The sequence below is a fragment of the Bombyx mori genome, chromosome 1 (assembly GCF_030269925.1).
Source record: "Bombyx mori chromosome 1, ASM3026992v2".
NCBI classification, from domain to species: Eukaryota; Metazoa; Arthropoda; class Insecta; order Lepidoptera; family Bombycidae; genus Bombyx; species Bombyx mori.
Window position 1 is genome coordinate 3,184,061 of NC_085107.1, and position 21,334 is coordinate 3,205,394.

The 21,334-nt window shown below is 36.8% G+C and overlaps 2 long non-coding RNA genes across 2 annotated transcripts; one reads left to right on the forward strand and one right to left on the reverse strand.

Annotated features, from left to right (window-relative positions):
- Positions 1-130: 130 nt before the first annotated feature.
- Positions 131-2,268, forward strand: LOC134201838 (uncharacterized). Its single transcript, XR_009977097.1, has 3 exons — positions 131-268; positions 1,142-1,179; positions 2,154-2,268. It is a non-coding gene; the product is annotated as an uncharacterized LOC134201838 (long non-coding RNA).
- On the reverse strand, positions 2,139-19,169 carry LOC119628565 (uncharacterized). Its single transcript, XR_005244737.2, has 3 exons — positions 19,031-19,169; positions 18,698-18,788; positions 2,139-2,221 (listed from the first exon to the last, which is right to left on the reverse strand). It is a non-coding gene; the product is annotated as an uncharacterized LOC119628565 (long non-coding RNA).
- Between the last annotated feature and the right edge of the window lie 2,165 nt (positions 19,170-21,334).

A 21,334-nucleotide genomic window follows, 5' to 3' on the forward strand; every position in this document is an offset into this window, starting at 1 on the left:
GGCTGAAGTGTTGATACTATAACTATTTTGATACCTATTTTATACCAGTTGTGTAATTTAATCCTGTACTGCTTTTTTGTGGCTCAGGGACTAATTCACTAGGCATAGAATGACAGCTGTCAACAAAATGGGAGCTAGTAATGGATTAGAATAGAGCCCGAATCGAATAGAATCAAATTTTTATGACTCGTACTTACAAGGTACATGAGTACCTATTAATTTTTTGAGAAGAAAATGATTTACTCCGAAATCCTCCCTGCAACATCTGGTAATGTATTTTCGAGTCATCACTGCTGTTAAGGCAAACAGTTTAGTCACTAAAAAGAGAGATAACGTGATATTATCACAATTTATTTTTAAATTTCCAAATAATTTTGATGAAACCACCCAATTTCAACAGCTTGTTGTCATTCATTACTAAATTTTCAAGAATTTAATATCCTATCCGTCACTGTTGAAAAAAACAAATTTCTGACAGGGATCATTTAACATAGGCCTTCTTTATTTAATCATCAATATTCGTAGAAATTTATCTACGTTCGTTTGCCATCTAAGTCAGAAAACAGCTAGAAACATGTTATATTAAATCCAATTTTGATACATGTATGTCTAAATTGAGGCTCTAAAATAATAATTATTGTGATCATCATAAAAACAAGTTAGTTTTTTCTCGAGAACATCGAATTTAAAACAGAAACGTGAACTTTTAAAAAACTTTGGAGATGGTTTCAGATTTACCTAAAAAAGGTGGAGTCAAAATTCATAAGACTCAATAATAACAGACATATTTTATGCCGATAGGAACGTTGTTAGGGCAGTCGTGGAAACTTTTAACTGAAATTATATACGACAATTTGTTTTATTGAAGACAACATCATTTTTATGCTTAATAAAGCCAAGCCTCATACTGTTCGTTTAACAACCAACATTTAATTTGTTTTTAATGTGAAATTCATAATTGTACAACGGCCGGCCACATACTTATTATCTGAAATATGTTGACACAAACTTTTGTTTTGTTTGTTTCTGATGAATCCAGCTAGTACATATTTTTCCGAAAAAGAAAAAAATTATACATTCTATATTGACCACGTTTCACATGATAACAATGGTCTTAATCTTTATACATTTTTTTCCACAGGAGAAAATCGCCGAATCCTCATCCGCGCGGCAGATGTGGTATGTGGAAGTTGAATCTCACTAAAAACTCCTGCCGCTCACAGCAGGGCCTCTACCCCGGACCGGGCCAGAGCCCAGTCGGGGCAATTGAGACGGCGGGACGTGATTGTCGCAGATCATATTACATCCATTCCGCCGTCCTACAAACGCCGGACCGGTGGCCGCCAGCGTCACAACCACTGGTTGCCTCGGTCGGCGGGCCGAGAGCCCGCTCTGATGGCGCCGCGCTACCATTTCCCCCGGAGCGGTCGGGGGAACGCGGTCTACCATCACCCGGCTTCCTACTGCGGGCGAGTGTGCAAAGCACGCCGCCCCACACCTGGGCCCCACCCCACAAAGCGGGTGGGACCCCAAGCTCTTAGGGGGCCGGGTAACGGGTGCGACCCCAGTTCCGACCCCTGCGGCCGCGGCGGATTTCTGCGTAGTGAGGAGAGCTTTGCCTCACTCGCCCCGCCGCCTCCTTCTGCGAAATGGTGCACTCGCAGAAGTCGAGCATAGCCTTCCAGGACTCATCGCCGCCAAGCACGACGCTAGGCAGCGACATGTCCGGTCCTACCTTTGCGACCAGGACACGGCGCTGCACCTCCCAAGCGGGGCAGACAGCCAACGTATGCTCCGCCGTGTCCAGGTAGTGTCCACAATGGTGGCACCTCGTCGTCGGTGCAGGTACTTACCGAAGCATCTCGAAGTAAGTCGTCCTGCGCCACGATTCACCCAGTCATCAAAGACCGGGTAAACCGCCTAGATGGTCCGTAGACCCCACTGGGGCTGGCCAACCGCCTCGACTACGACTCGAGCAATCTTTATACATGCCGCATTTTTGCGTGACTTATTCAAATTCACATCACAAAGTTGAACATAACATAGCTATACATATTCAAATTACGTACTAGCTTACCATAAAATTAAGAGGTATCGTGATCCATAAAAAAATCATTAAAAAGTTACTTACCGCTGCCTTTCTCCGTCCAAAGAAATCCCTCAGAAGAATCGAAACGGAACATCGGCTGACGATGGACTTGCACTCGTTGAAGGCGCCATCCTGGGAAAAGGAGTAAACTTAATAAAGAGTTTTCTACGATGAAACAACTTTTTTTTTATTACAGCGATACACCTATTGGGTTAAGTCGGCAAACAACAATAATAATATTGTAAATAAATCGTGTCTCATGCGGCTTAAGATTTATTATCAAAAAATAACTGCACGGTTTCCCTAATGCGGATTAACGCTGACTAACACGATTTTTTTTAAAACGTCATGGCGCTTATCTCTGTTGTTGACAGTACAACTTAAAAAATTCTGAGCGATCACTTAGTAAAAATAGTGGTAAAAATCGATTCAATGTGTCATTATGAAACTTTAGTTTAATATAAGAAAATAAAAGCGGCCCCACTCTTTAGTGTTCGTCTTCGAACAAAAAACTCATCAAAAGAACGAACGACTTTAATTATTACCGATTGTATTTATTATTATTTTATACATTATTATTTTTTAATGCTCAGGTCGGTGGACGAGCTCACAGCCCACCTGGTGTTAAGTGGTTACTGAAGCCCATAGACATTTACAACGTAAATGCGTCACCCACCTTGAGATATAAGCTCTAAGGTCTCAATATATGTAGTTACAACTACACACTAATAGTTACTGCTTCACGGACGCTACCCGCGCGTACTCAAAAGAGGTCCTACCACCAGTACTTAATATATTTAAGTATATGGTCCTTTCCATAAGGGTGATAACTGATAACGCTTTCCGCAGACTTAAGTGGTTTTTAGACATACCTTAGCAAACAAATAAATCTACGACCGCATCGTTAACATTCCGACCATTTCAAAATCTTTACAGCTTTTGGGCAAAGAATACGATATCCTAAGGTTTTCAAATAATTTCCTCACTGTACATGACGTATTTCTCTTAAACTTGTATATTAGTACGTAGTATAAATTGTAAGTTATAAAAAAAGTTTCTCGAACTTTCTGAATAGTATGCCATTGGTTATGAAAAAAAAAAGTGAGTTGAAACGTTATTCTCGTCGAAGTTCGCTGAGTCATATTTTTGTGTTTATTCAACACCCGAGCAAGCTTCCCATCGCATTATGGGAATGCAATGCGCAAAGAACGTGTTGATTCTGCTTATTTCTCGGAAGCATCGAATATGATCTCGTTTATTAGGTTACATATAAATATAGAGCATTAATTTTAATAACGGTTTTATACATACATAGAATGGAAAATTTCTACAAAATGGCGCCCCATAACGAAGGACATGTTCCGTGTATATCTAAATAGCCAAACTTCTTTCTACCTTTTTTTTATTTTAACATTTTCGTTTTTATTCTGTCTTTGCGAAAAAAATATGTAAATAACACAACAAAAGAACAAATGCATTATAATACTTTGTAAAATGAAGATAAATCTTGAAGGGTCAATTTAAACTACAGGACAAACGCTTGTGTTCATAAATGATACGTGTTGCATAGCTAAGCTCTTCCCTACCGTACCTCCCCTCACTTTGTGCCTAACCATCGTTGTAGCTTTCATTGCTCTATTGTGAAGAAAGAACTTTGAGCGTAAGTTCTTAGAAGCCATTCGTACTTCGGTGCTGAAATGTAGTCGTCGGGGCCTAAAGGATAAGACGCCCTGTGTACACGTATATCGCAGGCGGGTACCAAGTTTTCTAATGAAATGGGTACTTAACTGCCGTCCACCAATAATTTCAACACGTCATTTCGGATCCTCCCGATTCAATAACGGTGCTTTTAGGTACCTCAAACACATCGGTCATTGTCATCGAACCCGTCGCTTGCGACGAAAGGCTCGGCGAGTAGTTAACCCAAAGACACAGCCCACTGAGTTTCTCGCCATATCTTCAGTGGGTCGCGTTTCTAATCCGGTGGTAGATTCTGCTCTTGCTAGGGTTAGTGTTAACAACGTCGTCAGTTTTACGCTCCGTGAGCTCACCTACTAGTTCTGCTAATTTAGTACAAGCCCTCGAGGTTTCTAGAATAGGTAGGAAAAATAATAATAACAATAATTTCCACGTTGAACTAATAATATCGTATAACAAAAATCAAACTCACAAAAATTGTAATACAAGTAATTGTTAACTCTCTGAGACATTGACCTCAAGTCTGAAGGGACTCTGATGCCCACTTAACACCAGATGGACCTTGAACTCGATCACCTCACTACGCATTAACTGAATAAAAATAGCAAATAATAGTTAAGTACGGGAAGATTAATCAACATTAGCGAATCACGAAACCCCAAGACAAAAATTACATATTACATGAACGACATAATACTTTGGTACCTATATGTTTACTAGGTATGTAAAAAAACAGCCCACTGAGCCTCTCGCCGGATCTTCCCAGTGGGTCGCGTTTCCGATCCGGTGGTAGATTCTGCGAAGCCACTGCTCTTGCTAGGGTTAGTGTTAGCAACGTCGTCAGGTTTGAGCCCCCTGAGCTCACCTACATGTTAGGGTTATGCTGATATAGTCTCTCAGGGCTATCAGCTAAAGAAGGAAAAAAAAGGTAGGAAAACAAGTGAGGTATTTTTAAGAAAATCAAAATAATTTGTCTCATTTCGCACCTACACGCTGAAGGGTGTGTCTGAAAATTCCATGTTCTTTCAGCAGTCCCGATCGATACAAGACCGGGCATGCGCAGATCGATCTATCATAACTACGGCCACATTTTAAAAACGAGGTAAGACTAAATATACCAGAAACGAACTGATGACCTGGCAATTAAATTTGAATAGAACTCACGTGTAACATACAACTTTTTTAATTATTTATTTTATTTTATGGGTGGACGAGCTCACAGCCCACCTGGTGTTAAGTGGGTACCGGAGCCCATAGACATCTACAACGTAAATGACGCCACCCACATTGATTCATGAGTTCTAAGGTCTCAGTATAGTTACAAAGGCTGCCCCACTCTTCAAACCGAAACGCATTACTGCTTCACGGCAGAAACAGGCGGGGCGGTGATAGGTACCTACGCGTGCGGACAAGTCAAAATTTCAAGTGATTTAGCCTTTATGTTGCCAATAAACCACTTGTTTTGTCATAATAATGTTTACAATTTTTTTTTTAAGACAATATTGTACTATAACAAGTAATCGGATTGTTCGTAGACATGGTGGATAACTAATTTCACCATATCTTATGCCATTATCACATATCATATGCCATGCCATATTGCTGAAACAAAGAGTGACGGAGACATTCAAAAGACAAAACGTTTCGAAACAGATCGATCTGGCTCTAAGCACTGCGCAGTTATAAGCGCACATTGATTAACATGGGTTGACAGCTAGTAATTGTCTGCAGCCTTCAATAACTATGGACCACATTATTTATCCATATTTAAACAACTAATATTGAAGAACAATGATTTACCTTTCTATAACGGCTTCATGAAATTTCACTTCTCTTCTGAGACACTAAAAATTGATAAATACATAACTGTGAGAGCAACTTTACGGTCTGAAACCCAGACGCACAGTGTAGGGAGTGGCTCTGAATTCGCCCGCCACCCTTTCCGCAGTGAGATCAATAAGTACGGCGACGCGCATGCGCCGAGGTATAGTCCTGCAATTTGTCCTGCAGTCCTTCAATAGTTTCGCAAACGATGTTGGAAAGAAAGAAGAAACTGTTTCAAATTTAAAAACAATAATACAATGCTTTTAGTTACCGCCTTCATCAGGAGTAGCTCCACGTAGAATCCTAGCACAGACAAAGCTAGCACTACTGGACCACTGCGCACATGGGCGTCGGTCTATTGCGCAGTGTGCTTATTGCGAGCTTTTTAACGTTCTCGATAGCGTAAAAGCTAACTAAAATTTGTATGCAGTTGGAACAGCGCCCCTAGCGGCAAACGTAGGCAAACTTTCCAACTCCATACAAATTTCATTTAACTTCTACGCTATCGAGAACGTTAAAAAACTCGCACTAAGCATACAGAAAGGTATAAATCCGCCATTTTGTGGTAAATAATTTTTTTTACTTAATCTGATCGATTGATTTTAATGTGATTGTCCGACAAAGAAAGACAATTTTTTCCGTCAAAATGGCATTAAAACGTTAGAAGAAATGACCAGATTATTTCCTAGTTATAGTTACTAAAATAATTATTGATCCGTATTATACTCGTATCTCACCTTTTTTGAGCCAGCTGCGACCTCCAAGAATCGAGAAAAGTTACTGTGGGTTTCACTTCGAAAGAAAAATGAACTTGTGAACTATATAGATCGTTGTATAATACGATTCCTAAGGGATTCCTGACAACATGAATCCTGATAATTTGCCCGATATCCTAATTTAATATATCACATCAATTAAGATATTATTTGTCTGTAACGGGTAGATAGGTATTAGGTGTTTTTTTGAGTAATTGACTATACGCATTACCAATTTTGTTTTTTTTTATAGCTTAGAAGGGTGAACACGAGCTCACAGCTCACCTGGTGTTAAGTGGTTACTGGAGCCCATAGACATCTATAACGTAAATGCGCCACCCACCTTGAGATATAAGTTCTAAGGTCTCAAGTATAGTTACAACGGCTGCCCCACCCTTCAAACCGAAACGCATTACTGCTTTACGGCAGAAATAGGCAGGGCGGTGGTATCTACCCGTGCGGACTCACAAGAGGTGATTATTAATTTTAGTATATTATTAGTATATTTTTATTATATTATAATATTAGTAATTACGCAAATTATAATTTTGCAGATTTGATTTTTATTACACGATGTTATTCCTTCACCGTGGAAGTCAATCGTGAACATATGTTGAGTACGTATTTCATTAGTAAAATTGATACCCGTCTGGGATTCGAACACCGGTCTTATCCTTTAGGCCACGACGACATGTACGAACTGTAGGGTGTGGTTCTATTATTGGCGCACCCCAGTCAATTTGGCGAGGAACCTGCGTAAAGAGGTCAAGACATTCTTTTGTACTAAAACTACGGCTTTTATTACAATAATGACCACGACGAACAAAAAAATATCACGTAAAATCATAATAAGTGATACCAGAAGAATATACTACTACAAATATTTATTTATTAGCTGGAACAAACAGACAGACAGACAAAAATTGTAAAAAATGTTATTTTGGAGTATGTACCATTCATATGCATGTAGTAAAAAGAGGCTATTTCAATATTACAAACAGACACTCCAATTTTCTTTATATGTAGATTTATTTAGAAGAGAGCCATTTAGATTATCGACAATCCCATTCTCACAGATTGTTTGTTAACTCTGGGTCTACGAAAGGACTTTGTTCTCTCTATTTTTTGTATGTGTTTTTCTGCTGTTTGTTGTCTCAATGCTCTGAGGAATTGTTTCAATCTCCTTCTTCTGTTGCTCCTTTTTTTGTACAACATTTAAACTATTTTAATTTTATTCTTTCAAAATTTGAATATTTGAAAAATCACGTAGCCGTCTGGCAGACCAGAGTCCATTGTTGAATATTTCCTTGTATTCTATTAGCATACCGGAGGACAATTACCTGACATTTGTATTAAAAACAACCCATGCGCGTTTCAAACATGCCTCACTATTCATTAAACACCATTAACCACCAATTACCAATGCTTAGTATTTTAATACGAAGAGTAAGTAGCAAGCTTGATAGAAAATAGGATTAAATTTCATAGACAATTATTAATATTGAGGTTACAATTTTTGTAATAATAAAATAGCGCTCGATATTTGGTTAAGTTTTAATTTCCTTTTAGGAAGTTCAAGGTACTTAAATCGAAAATAAAATACGGGCCCGTTTGAATTGGTCAGTCCACCGCTCACGGAGTTGTCTGGTTATTTTTCTTGTCGGTGCAAATCCTGTCTTTTTTATATATTTTGTTTGTGGAGCCTAGGATACTGGTTTGCTACGGGAGGCTGATGTTGAATTGCGAAAAGGCGCAAGGTGCCGTAAAGGACGCTGATGAGGCGCTGATGGTCTAATGCGAAGACATTTTGAGCATGTTTATTTGCTCGGCAGATCGATAGTTCAAATTTTCTAAGCCTGTATGCAATGCAATGCAAGATTATCTTGCATTGTCTTTAAAGCGCTTCAGTTTTCTTAGTGAAGGCAGTGATTCTGACTTCTGCGCACTTCTATCGATGTGATGTCTTCGTCGACCAATAAGTACACTGTCGGACATTAGCAATTATATGACAGCTAGGTATATGGCAAGTTCAACCCCATTTTAAACTAACGAAACCTATGAATGTTTATCACTATGAATGTTTGGAAGAAAAGAAAAAAATGTGTCCACTAATTTATCCGTATTTTCATCTTCTGTGTAAATGGGTAAAAAATCCTGTGGCTCTAAGAAAAGATGTGCCCTTAGAGCATTTTTTTGATCATTCGATTGTTGTACATCTCTAGTGTCTTCACATATTTTCTTATCTAACTCATCGCGATGTCGAAGATCATCGTCACAGCTCTAAGCACATCATCCGTGGACGCTCTCTTCTTAATTTATCAATGACGACACAATAATATCTACTTTTACTTTAAGCTTATGAGTGATATAAGTGATAAGTATTGTACATCGGCCCAATTAGTAAACTCTAAAGTTGAACTCTAGCACTAATTCAAACTTGGGCCAGGCAAATGGTTACTGAAGACTGAAGAGACTGTACCTGCTAACAAATCTAAGTTGCGACGATCAATATCCCTAAGAAGGCTTGGGCATGCGCAAACAAACGAAAGTAGGACCGCCATTTTGTCGTATGACTATCGAAGCAAGCTTCAAGTTGAATATGATTAATATGATAAATAAAATGAAACTAAACTGTATTCATGTGCCTATTTTAAAATTTTGCACAATATCTAGAACCAAACATACACAAAAACTAATCAAAAACTGATTGTGGCCTAATGAAATCTCACCTTATTGTTTCCAGTCGCAGTGATGGAACAATATAGTAAAGACAGTTACCTTAAATGGTAAAACGTTTGACTGAACTTGAAAACGACTTTACTCTTCGAAAGCTGACCCTAGACTCGGGTAGGTTCCGTCGGCGCTGGTCGATACGGAGACGATCATGCGCAATGAGTTAAGGAGTGGCACGCCATGGCTACCAATCTCCTGCATGAAAACGAACATATCGCCCGTAATGCGTATAGATCGCCATAGTGGAAATAGTGTTTGAAACAGAATAGATAGTGAAATTGACATTCTTATAATACAAGAATATACCTACTAAATACATGTACCATTTTGGGATTTTTAAAAAAACAGTGATTTCTGTTTCCATTCAAGTCAGAAGTTAAGTCAGTAATCAAGCAAAATTAATCGGAACCAACTAAATAGTTGAACACTTTGGTCAATGGTACGCAGTTTACATTACGAAGGATCTTTCATCCGACCGACAGTTTTTACGATTCTTTTCCAAAATATTCTAAAACAAGCGGCCCGCTCCGGCTCCGCTCGGGTCTTTAACAAAAAATTCAATAAAAGAACACTTATTGCGGCATAAGTAATATAGTTAGACATATGCTGTCGCGACACTTTTTGTAAATAGTAATGTGTTCTACAAAGGCGTACTACATTATTTTATCCTATCACCAACAGTTTTCGCAGGGCACGCGATGTAAAGAATATTTTTGGTAATTTTTTTACACCTTGGGTTACATTATTGGAGTTTTAGTAAGAATCCCTAATTTTTTTTCAAAAAAGATTATAGCCTATGTCATTCGGGAATAGTGTAGCTTCCAAACAGAGAAAGAATTTTTCAAATCGGTTCAGTAGTTTCGGGCCTATTCAATACAAACAAACAAACAAATCTTTCCTCTTTATAATATTAAGTATAGATAAATACTGAAGTTTAGTGTTAGGTTAGTGGTAGGTCGCTCTGTGATCATACCAATAACCAAATGTCTGGCACTGTGAATGTTTAGAAGGAACGAAAAAAATGCATCCACTGATATTTTGTTCGTAACGGATCGTCCATCCAACCGACAGTTTTATGATTCGTTTCCAAAATATTACCTTATACTTAGCAAAATGAATACTGAAGCTTACCTTTTAGACCGCTATGTAATCGCACAATAAAGGCAACGGTCAGTAATGATGACAATTTAATTTTGTGATTTGCAGTGGTCCTATTTGAGAATCAAATGGGAATACTTCTAGATGTTTCCGGAACTAAATCGATACTGAACGGTGCAAATTGTGCGCATTTTTGTTGGTGCCTTCCACTTCAGTGGTACGCATGCGTAAAGAGGAATGAAGCTATTTTTTCACGCGGATTTATCGACTGTTTTAGTGTAATAGTAATAATTAAGACAATATTAAATAAAATACTCATGTGACTTGATTTGTAACCCTTCTATAAGTATCACAATTGAGAGCTTCTAGATATTTCGAGAACTTCACGAAGAGTTTTCATTTTTATTTAAATAAGTGACAAGAATAGCTGAAACAACATTACTTGAATATAACAAAAATGAGAAACATTCTTCAAGAACCGAAGAGTTAAAACCGAGAGTGAAAGGCATCAAACTCTTTGTATAGCTTTGACGCTAGTTGGTGCGCAAATGAAGTTTGCCATTTTCAACTGCTATTGATAAACAGCCATTTATCATTTTACAACATGGAAATTGGCTTGCATTGTCTTTGCATGAATCAAATACTTGATAGAATACGAACAAATTAATGCTAATGCAAAAGCTTACCGTCTATGTCTCAAGGTCAACTAATAACACAAATCACTAAACACGGCATTCAGATAATTCAACGTAGAATGAGTGACTCCAAATACTCGCTGATGCGATGTGGAGCATGCGCATGGCTGCGCTGAGGGATTTTCTTTTTTCTTGTGTTATTTGTAACTACAACGAGACTTGGAGTCAAAGCCGTACCCCGAATATGTAAATAGGTATATTGACGGCTAGATCAGCGCGACGAACAATTAGAAAACGTAGCTTCATTGCTCCAAAGGTTGTAGTTTTAGATACCACGCATCCTCTGCAGGCGCCCAATACAGCTTCGTACTTGCGCAAACAAACCCGAAAATTTAGGAAAATTGGCCACTGTCCAATCCTATGAAAATAAAACTGTGAAAGCTAAATTTCCAATTAAAAAAAATCGTTACGTGCAGCTGTTTTTTTTTTTTTATTGCTTAGATTGGTGGACGAGCTCACAGCCCACCTGGTGTTAAGTGGTTACTGGAACCCATAGACATCTATAACGTAAATGCACCACCCACCCTGAGATATAAGTTCTAAGGTCTCAACTATAGTTACAACGGCTGCCCCACCCTTCAAACTGAACGCATTACTGCTTCACGGCAGAAATAGGCATTGTGGTGGTACCCACCTGCGCGGACTCAGAAGAAGTCCTACCACCAGTAAAATAATACACTTACTATGAATATAAGCACGAGTGCATGAGACTTACTGAACACAAAGCAATTTCTGACCCATTTTGTGATGGAACGATAGCTTGGCCAAGGCGGTTGGACGAATTCAATAGCTCAACCAGAAACAAAGCATAAGGTGTGGCACTAAGTTCTGCGCAGTCGTACCGGCGCTGATCATGCGCAAACCGGAATTGCAAATAACAAGATTCATATTTATGTGGTATGTATGTATAATGGAGTTTTTTTTTAAAATGTAGATACAGTAAACGAACGCAGACCAGGAAAAATACTTAGATGGAAAATATTCAATCTTTGAAAATTCTTCTAAGAAAGAAGATAATACCAAACTCGGCGAAAGGTCGTTATTTCTGTATAAAATATCTTTAGTACACCAATGTTTTAGCTGTTGCACTATAGAGAAATAGAGGGAAGATATATTCGAATGTCATCATTCTTTCAGATTATTCCCACCAAATTCAAGGAATACATTAGTTTTTTTTGTGGTTTGTAAGACACATATATCCCAATCGATCACTATTCGATATCACAGATAAAGTTGATTTTTTTAATACCAAAATGCAAATGATAAAACCGAAAACAGATTATGTACCTAAAAGAAACATCCGAAAGAAGAAACATAAAAATCTCTCCCTATAGCACGTTGCTATGGATATATATATAACCCAACGAGGCTTAACATCAGGCAAGAGGTCGGTCGTAAAATTCATGCTAAATTCCTGTCAAGCATGTTAAGAGCACATGCTGTCGCAACTCCATGTAATGTGAGATAAGGACCAGAAGAAGAAGCAATGAGAAATAATTTTGACACCATAAAAGAACTGTTCCAGAAACAGAGGCAGTTTCTTTATATCTCCCACGATCCTTCTAGTCTGATGTGATTGCCGGAAAACTGACCATTGAAAATAGAACGTAAATTGAGACGGTAAGTTGAAGTTTCGATTGTATTGCAAAACTGTCCGATCTCATATGTTAGTATTACAAATAAAAATAGATAAGTTTGCTTCCTTATTTCATAGTTATAGAATTCAAATCGCAATTTGATGACGTTTTTATTTATTACGTTTTCAAACAAAACGATGACTTGATATCAATTTAAATAATATTGTAATGGTTTTCTTGTTAAAATGATTTATAATTATACACCAAGTAATGAAATAAAGTAAATAATCATCACTAAGTTTTGTTTTATTTATTTGCTTGTTGTCAACATTGTAATTACACTGTAATCTCTAAATTTTTCGTGATTAAAAATGTGTATGACCTGTCTACTCTTGTTCCGATACCAATCAATACGTCTATAGTCGGATTTTTAATTAGACGAAGCCAGCTGACAGTAGCTAATGTCACTTTGTGAAATAATGTTGCTATATTTAAAGTAATAGTGATGCGTTCAGTTCTCGTTCAATCACATGAATGAACAATGAGTGTGAAGAGTTAATCATTAATTTCAAACTATAAAAGAATATTATTTATATTTTACAATAAAATTGTATTAAAGTGCTCCAATATATGTTACCAGTAGTATGTAACTACAATCAGTTTATTTTTATTTTCATTACCTACCTATAATTGTTATATTTTATACATCTATAGTTTCAACTATATGATGTATTGGAAATAGGACCGTCTTACAAGCTTCTTCGCAATGTTTTTCTTAATGTTTAAAACACTTGGTGTTCAGTACAGGTAGATACTATAGGAACATAATATTTCGTCGAAAACTCGTTGGTATGTACAAAGCACGCCTAAAATTCTAATCCCGTACCCGATACCGGCAATTCGGCACACCAACTATTCACTAGACAATCGAGGCAATTTCACTAATTCAGGAGTTTTTTCAATCGTTCACTTTGTCACAACACTATTTTTATTTCATCAAAAGCTGACAACACAGTAAACGTCAGTTGACTTCGTCTAATAAAAAATCCGACTATACGCTTGCGCCTTCACGGATACATCTAATATATAAAATTCTCGTGTCACAGTTTTCGTTGCCATACTCCTCCGAAACGGCTTGACCGATTTTGATGAAATTTTTTGTGCTTATCCGGTATCTATGAGAATCGGCCAACATCTATTTTTCATCCCCCTAAATGTTAGGGGTAGTCCACCCCTAAATTTTTTTATTTATTTTTTAGACAAAATTTTTCATTTCTATTTTTTTATGATACAACATACAAAAATACATACAATCCTCAATTTTCACCCCTCTACGATCAACCCTTATTTTTTATTTGCTAATTAAAAACTTCTAAAAATTTTTGCGAGAATTTTGTTTGTATTTTGTCATGACTTAAAATAAAAAAAATTATATTACTCTCAATTTTCACTCTTATACGATCAACCCCTATTTTTCCATCCCGATCAATATTTTTTTTATTCTATGCACAGATCCGCAATAAGGTTGCAAGATGGCAATCAAATATTATAATTGTAGTACGATAAACTCTTATTCAGAGTTTATAATTTCAAGTTCCTTTAATTATGATTTTTTTTAAATTGAATTTGATCTCCCGCCCTCGCCGGTCGACTACTGATCAACTATCAATCGATCAGCTATCCCCGCCAGGTGTCACCACTCATCCAGCAAACATCACGTAGTAGGGATGAGGACGAAGCCGGTCTCCTGTCTTACTTACTCACTATACATCATAGATTATACACTTAATATATTTGAGAGCTATACAATACTATACATTTTTCAGCCATGTTTTTTTGGTTTTATTTGTGTATCAATAATAATCTATTTTTCAAACCCCTAAGTGAAAAGGGTTGTCGACCCCAAACATTTATTTTTTATTTTAATTTTTTGGATATTTTTTTTTGTTTACAATGAGGTATTATGTGGTTAAATGAGGTTTTTTTTTCTACAGTAGAATTTCCCTAGAAATCTTATTTAAGGCAACACAACGTTTGCCGGGTCAGCTAGTTTCTATATAGAAATATGATTATCCCGCGCGTGTGTTTGTCACTGGAATCCTCTTAAACTGTTAACCGGGATTCGATTTTTTATTTGTTTGATTGAGTCCCTGTTTTATTTTTAAATAGAATAAGACTGGCTGACTGAATAAGGTGGCGCTGAGATCAGATTCTAGGTTTTTTTTCCCTTTAGGCAGGGTAACGTCTGCCTATAACATAAAACGAGATAGAACAGCATCTTAATAAGTTCGAAGATCGATAAATAATCTTCTAGTAAAATGTACATATGTGAAAGAAGTGACGTTTGGGTGTGAGGCATACTGCGCACTTCGGACAAAGCGGGCTCGACCATGCGCTAACTGAAGCAGCCGCCATTTTGTTGTACGATCAAGGACCAGTTAACTAGCTATTTATTATATAAAATGTGTACCTAATGATGTTTAAAAAAATGGCATATTATAATTACAATAGTCTAGCCATAAATACTGTTACAAAAAAACTTTTCCTTTTTTGAACTTTTTAAAGATTTTGAATTTGGACACGTATATTATTTTAAAAACTTTCTATTTTGCGCTATTTCTCATATTTTTTCGTGTTCATTATCAAATTATAAGACCAGAAAAGATCGTAGCGACCGCGTGCTGTTAGAACTACAAAGGCTATTAATGCTGTTAAAGCCAGAATTCGTCGAAACCTCATTAGGAAGCAAAAATTAATATCGCGCGAAAGGAAGATTGAGAAAAAAAATCACGATTGAAGAACACTATAATAAGCAAAATGACAAAGTGTACACTTACAGTTCTAAAGAAGCTGCTCAGGTTATTGGAAAGGTACAACGTGGTCATCATCCTGCGTCAGAGATGGTTTGGTGGGGCCTGTCTTATCAATGAGTCACAAAAAAAACACATTTTTGTGTAAAAGAGTGAAAACTTCAGCCAAAGTGTATCAAGATACAGTCTTGGATAATCTTGTAAAAACTCTCAACAATACACTTATTAAAAATATACCGTTATATGAGTCGACTATTATCAAAGCCGGCAATCTGACTTTTGAACAATGATTGGTAAATCAGAAAAACGAATTATGGACTTTGTATTCCATTGGCAGTCACAAAACTCTTCGGAACGACATCTTAGATAAATAACAGGTTAACTATTAACCTTTATTTAATGCAGGTTTTGAACCGTATTCTTTGAAGGAGACGATTATATTCAAATCAATCTGTATTGATATATCAATAAATTTTTTTTGTCCAAATGCACAGATTGCCACCTTTGATAATAGACGACTCATATATGGTATTTCCAGCAGGACTCTGCACCTGGTCACAAGGCATGAACTCCCCAAGCCTGGCTTGAAACCAACGTTCCGGACTTTATAAGAGCTAAAGACTGGCCCTCATTTAGCCCAGACCTGAACCCTTTAGAATTCAAATTATGGTCAATTTTAGAGGACATGGCCTGCTCTAAGCGACACCGCGACATTCAGTCTCTTAAAAAAGCTTTAGAACAAGCAGTAGCGAAATTTCTTTTGGAAACTGTGCGTAAATCCATGGATTCGTGGCCAAACAGATGAAAGGCCTGTACAAAAACCAAAGGTGCCCATTTGGAATATATTTTTTTTGCTGAGCCCTTTTTTTTGCTGAGACTAATAATTATGTAGGTGTAAATTTTAATAATATTCATTACTTCATTTAAAAAAATGCATTTTCGTTTGTAACAGAACTTATGGCTGGACTAGGTATATACATATTTGGTATTTTCTAATGTTAAACTCTTAGGGAATCGTTTATGTGGGGCCTTTAATAAATAGAAATAATAAGTCTTTATTAGTAATAGATCCTCTTTTATTGATGCTATAAGCAAAACACGAGGCAAGCTTCCCTAGCGTCTTCATTTTATATGATTCGCATCAATACCGTATTTCATATATAAAAATGCCTTAATCAATCATCATATTTGCTGATTTTGTAATTTCTAGTAACCTGTAATTTTACTATAGGAATGCCTGTAACCACCATATAGGAATACCGATCGTATATACTTATTATATTATAATATTTAGGAAAGACAATAGAAAAACCTGTAAAATCGAATAAAATTTGTACCGGAACCACTTCACATTTTAAAAAATAAATATAGAAAAATAAATTTCCGTTAATGGCGGTACTTATGACCCAAGTCATAAGTTAGCAGGACACCAGAATTAGGAATTTCCTCACCACGTCAGGCATCAAGAATGACATCTTAATGACCCTCAAGTCTTATTTTAAAAACTCCCATTAGGGATGGAACACCCATGTAATTTACAACGCCGGTTGCTGTCATTTCCCACCTTCCACGGATGTCAGCACGGGATTATAAGCATCAAGTAGAGGGTTCCATTGTGAATACGCATTTTGTTCTTACCTTCAAAGAGCTATTTCAGGGATGGTCGCTCATCCCTAAGCCATGGATAGCAAATTTGCGAATTGCCTATTTTAAATTCATAAATAACACGATTGTAAATGACATCAAATACGTCGGGCTATAGTTTAACCAGCCACTAAAATTCAAAATCATGGTTATGAAACTAAAAAATATATAAAAATAATCGTAGTCGCCTTTTAGTGATAACGTCCACAAAAGTGAAAAAAAAATTAGGAGTAGGTACTAAATAAAACACTCATATATCACTTTTTATTTAAGACTTATTTACTAACATAACCATAATGAAATATACCTAATTGGTTATTGTTACAAATATTATTAAAAAAACACGTATAGTTTCTTCTGAAGTATTGTTCCATAGGCATACTGATGACGCCGCCGATTATCGCCAAGTTGGCTAATATTGGCCCATCACTGGGCAAATAGTTCTTGTTACGTAAGCTGTTTCAACATTTCCAACTATACGCCGACTATGTTTTTGTACCATCACGTAATGTAATGTTGCTGTAATATCTATCGAATACTATCTAAAAACATTGGATATTTTTGATAAGTAGGTAGGTATGTGCCAAATACAATATTATGTTCTAAAAGTTCAGCTTCGACGAATGAAAAAAATTGCAAAAAAGAGAAAAATCAATTTGATAACTAAATACAACCATTTCGATTTCAAAGACATCCAATGTATTTGAGAATTGAACTTAATCTTAGCATATTATCCATACAATTTGTAATGGTTCCTGTAGGCTTTGAACTTTTCTGTCTATAGTTGGTTTTACCCAATAAGCCATAGTTACTTTCAATAAATGCGCACTAGATTCAAGTCTCCGCCATTAAATAAGATGATAGATCGTTGTTACCGTTAAAGAAAAATGACAGAGCCTTCGAACGACAAAATGGCAGCCACGCATGCGCCTAAGCGACGCAGCAACTCTTTGTTAGTATGCCAAGATGGCTGACACAGCAGCACCATTAAAGATTTTTTAGAGTATCAATATAATGCTTAAATGGTGATATTAAAATTGCGACGATGGCTGTAGGTATATTAAATCGCCACGTACAATGGCATTTTTGTGAGCGGTCCCTTTATTCATATTTGGTGTACGTTCTCTTCATTTAAATATGCCAATATAGTTGCGTAGTATGATTTAGTAAGAAATAAGATGCGCGCATCGTGTCATCGATTCTATTTAAACGATGTCTGAATTTGAGTACCTACTCGTCACATGCGCGCGTTTCACGTAATCAAATTCAAAATGGCTGCTGCAACTTACATCGTACCACAAGATGGCTGCCATGAATTTTTCATTCGATAAAATGGCTGCCACGTATTATTCACTTGACAAAATGGCTACTGGTTCAAAATGGTCGACAAAATACTTTTTTATTATGAAAACTGAACTTGAATGATTTTTCGCTACCCATATTTGTTTTTCTTGCTATTATTATTATTGTTTCGGTTTCACAGAATCACCATTTTAGTTTACTTAGATAATTTTTCTTCTGGTGTTCTGGTGCTCTTTGTGATCTTATCGTGTCGGTACAGTAAAATCCACCTATTCCGAGTAGGTACATCAGAAAAAGTGCTTAAAGGTAGCATCATTGGTTTTGATCACCCAATAATATATACAGCAACACTCTACTGTTATTTAACATTTACAGGACTCTAACATTGTTTTCGGAAAACTGTCTTTGTTTTTTATTAATAGACATGACGCTACCTTTAGATGCAACATACTAAGGATTACTAAGTACTTACGTGCCGAAAGCTGGCCGGTGGTGCTTATTGCTCCCGGCCGCAACTTGCTAGATGAAATGCCACTAAAGCTGCCGGTACTGATGTTGAAGACCTGCACAAATTGATAAATGAGATGCATATTAAGACGGAACAACCTAAATAAAAATCAATAATAATAATAATAATAAAGCAGCAATGGATTTTTTTCGCATCTGCGTCACTCAGAATTTCAGGTTCAAATTCGAATCGCGCAGACTTCTCGCATGGCTCACAATAGATAGCTAAATAAAATAAAATTACAAAAGCAAATAATCAACAACAAAATATTTATTAGGAGATAAATTGAATTCTCACCTTAGACTCTCTGGTTTTGATGCTGTTAACTTAAATTCTTTGAAGAAAATATATGAAAAAAGGATAAACAAAAAGAAATGAAAAATAATAGATAAAGAAACTCGACGTGCGTTCTGGACTACATGGTGGATGCGAATGGGTCGTTCGGAAGCCCGTCCGCACCCTAGCCGGTAGGTAATTGTTTAATATGCGATCAATACTCTCGGGCATGTGCAGAATCTGGACCATACAGAAGATGCGTCTGTCTGGAAGCCTATGGAGATTTCTAGAATAATATTTAATTAAACGTCTTGCAAAAGCTAGGTTAAACATCCAAATTTTCGATAAACAACATGTGAACAGTGCAATATTTATTATTTACAAATAAGAATTTTACACTACATACTCCCTCCTGTTTTTAAATCATATATTGACATTTAAATTACGGACTTCATTTGAAATTCCCGCTTTTTTGGAAGCCTCTGATACGCAAGGTGACGTGGCGCACCGCGCCATGCATTTGGGTTCGAACCTACTCTCAATTACTTCGAAGAGGACAATTGTATTTTTGTATGTAGGTATAATTATAAAAATAAGAATGTATGAAATATACAATATCATATTTATTAAAATTACGATTTCAGCTAAGTTCTACTGTTAATAAATTAATAGAATTATTTATTTTTAGACTTCGTGCCTCATAGTGTATTAGCACAGTTTAGCTTGTAGAATAGGTACTTTGTACTAAAAAAATACTATAACGTAAATAATAAAATTCAACCATACGAAACCAAGCTTAGCAAGCGCCAAGTGAGACGTGCAGCTTAATAATTTTATTCGAAATAGGGCCAAATATCTTCAAGACACCATTGGTGGCAAGTATTTAAACAAACAAGTCAAGCTAAGCGCCATAAAGACATTCTTTTGTTAGATACGCAAAATACTATCCCATTTTGGGTATGATTCTTATGTAATTTTTTTTTTTGCCCTTGTAGGCAGACGAGCATACGGCCCACCTGATGGTGAGTGGTTACCGTCGCCCATGGACTTCAGCAATGACAGGGGCAGAGCCAAGCCGCTGCCTACCGCTTAATACTCTCCACAAGCCTCGTTTGAAGAAGGACATGTCATAGCGCTCGGGAAACACCGTGGAGGGGAGCTCATTCCATAGCCGGATGGTACGTGGCAAAAAAGACCTCTGGAAACGCACTGTGGATGACCGCAGTGGCTCCAGGTAGTATGGATGAACTCTACTCCGGTGGCGGGCGGTGCGATGGTAAAAACGAGATGCCGGTATCATCTCGAACAATTCCTCAGAGCAATAAGAGTAGAGTCTGAATCTGACAATAAGAGTAGAGTAGTGAAAAATTTTGTTGAACATCATAGTAGTAAATTACCGACAAAACAATAATCAGTCTTATCGATCAAAGCCATTGGTTCCAGACAACCACTAAATACAAGATATTATCAAAATAGTGGGTATTTATTTTTTCGCCTTCTACTCGTAGTCCATACTCATTGCATTTTTTGTTATATTTAATTATTATTTTTATTTTACACAAGGGATTTAAAAAAATATTTGCATTCATCCAAAAATCATCTTCCTCTACATATGCAAGTAGGTATGTATTAATAAAAGTCACGAAATGTATTTTTTGTTGCCTACAGTTTAATATAATGATAACCCAAAACAATCGACCGATTGATAACTCATCAAAGTTCGGTCTTGAGAGACGAACTGAAAATATTCCAATGTAAGTCGAATTCATTTACTGAAGGTCGAATCCGAATTACAATGTTATTGAGGAGTTTTCGATTGACATTACTTTCATTGGGGTTGAGTGAGTTTTATTACAACAGTTTTTAAGAATCGTCAGTTCAGAAATAGCCTGGTATTAAAAGTTTACTGGACTCCATGGACATTACTAAGGAAATTCTGCAGCCCACCTACAGATAAAGAGGTCGAAATCGTAATTACATTATATTAACCGTTATCTAAATCTTTAAACAAGAAGACAATAGGTACGTAGCAGAAGGCTTGTAGAGAGAGTACCTACTTAACGGTAGGCAGCGGCTTGGCTCTGCCCCGGCCCTGCTCACGTCCATGAGTGACGGTAACCATTCACCATCAGATATGGTATGCTCGTCTGCCAACACGGGCAATAAAAAATTTTTTAAGGACTATGGTACAAAATCCGTTTATTATCTTATACAATAATATAGTCCTGTCTTTTTTTTCATTGCTTAGATGGTTGGACGAGCTCACAGCTCTCCTGGTGTTAAGTGGTTACCGAAGCCCATAGACACGTACAACATAAATGCGCC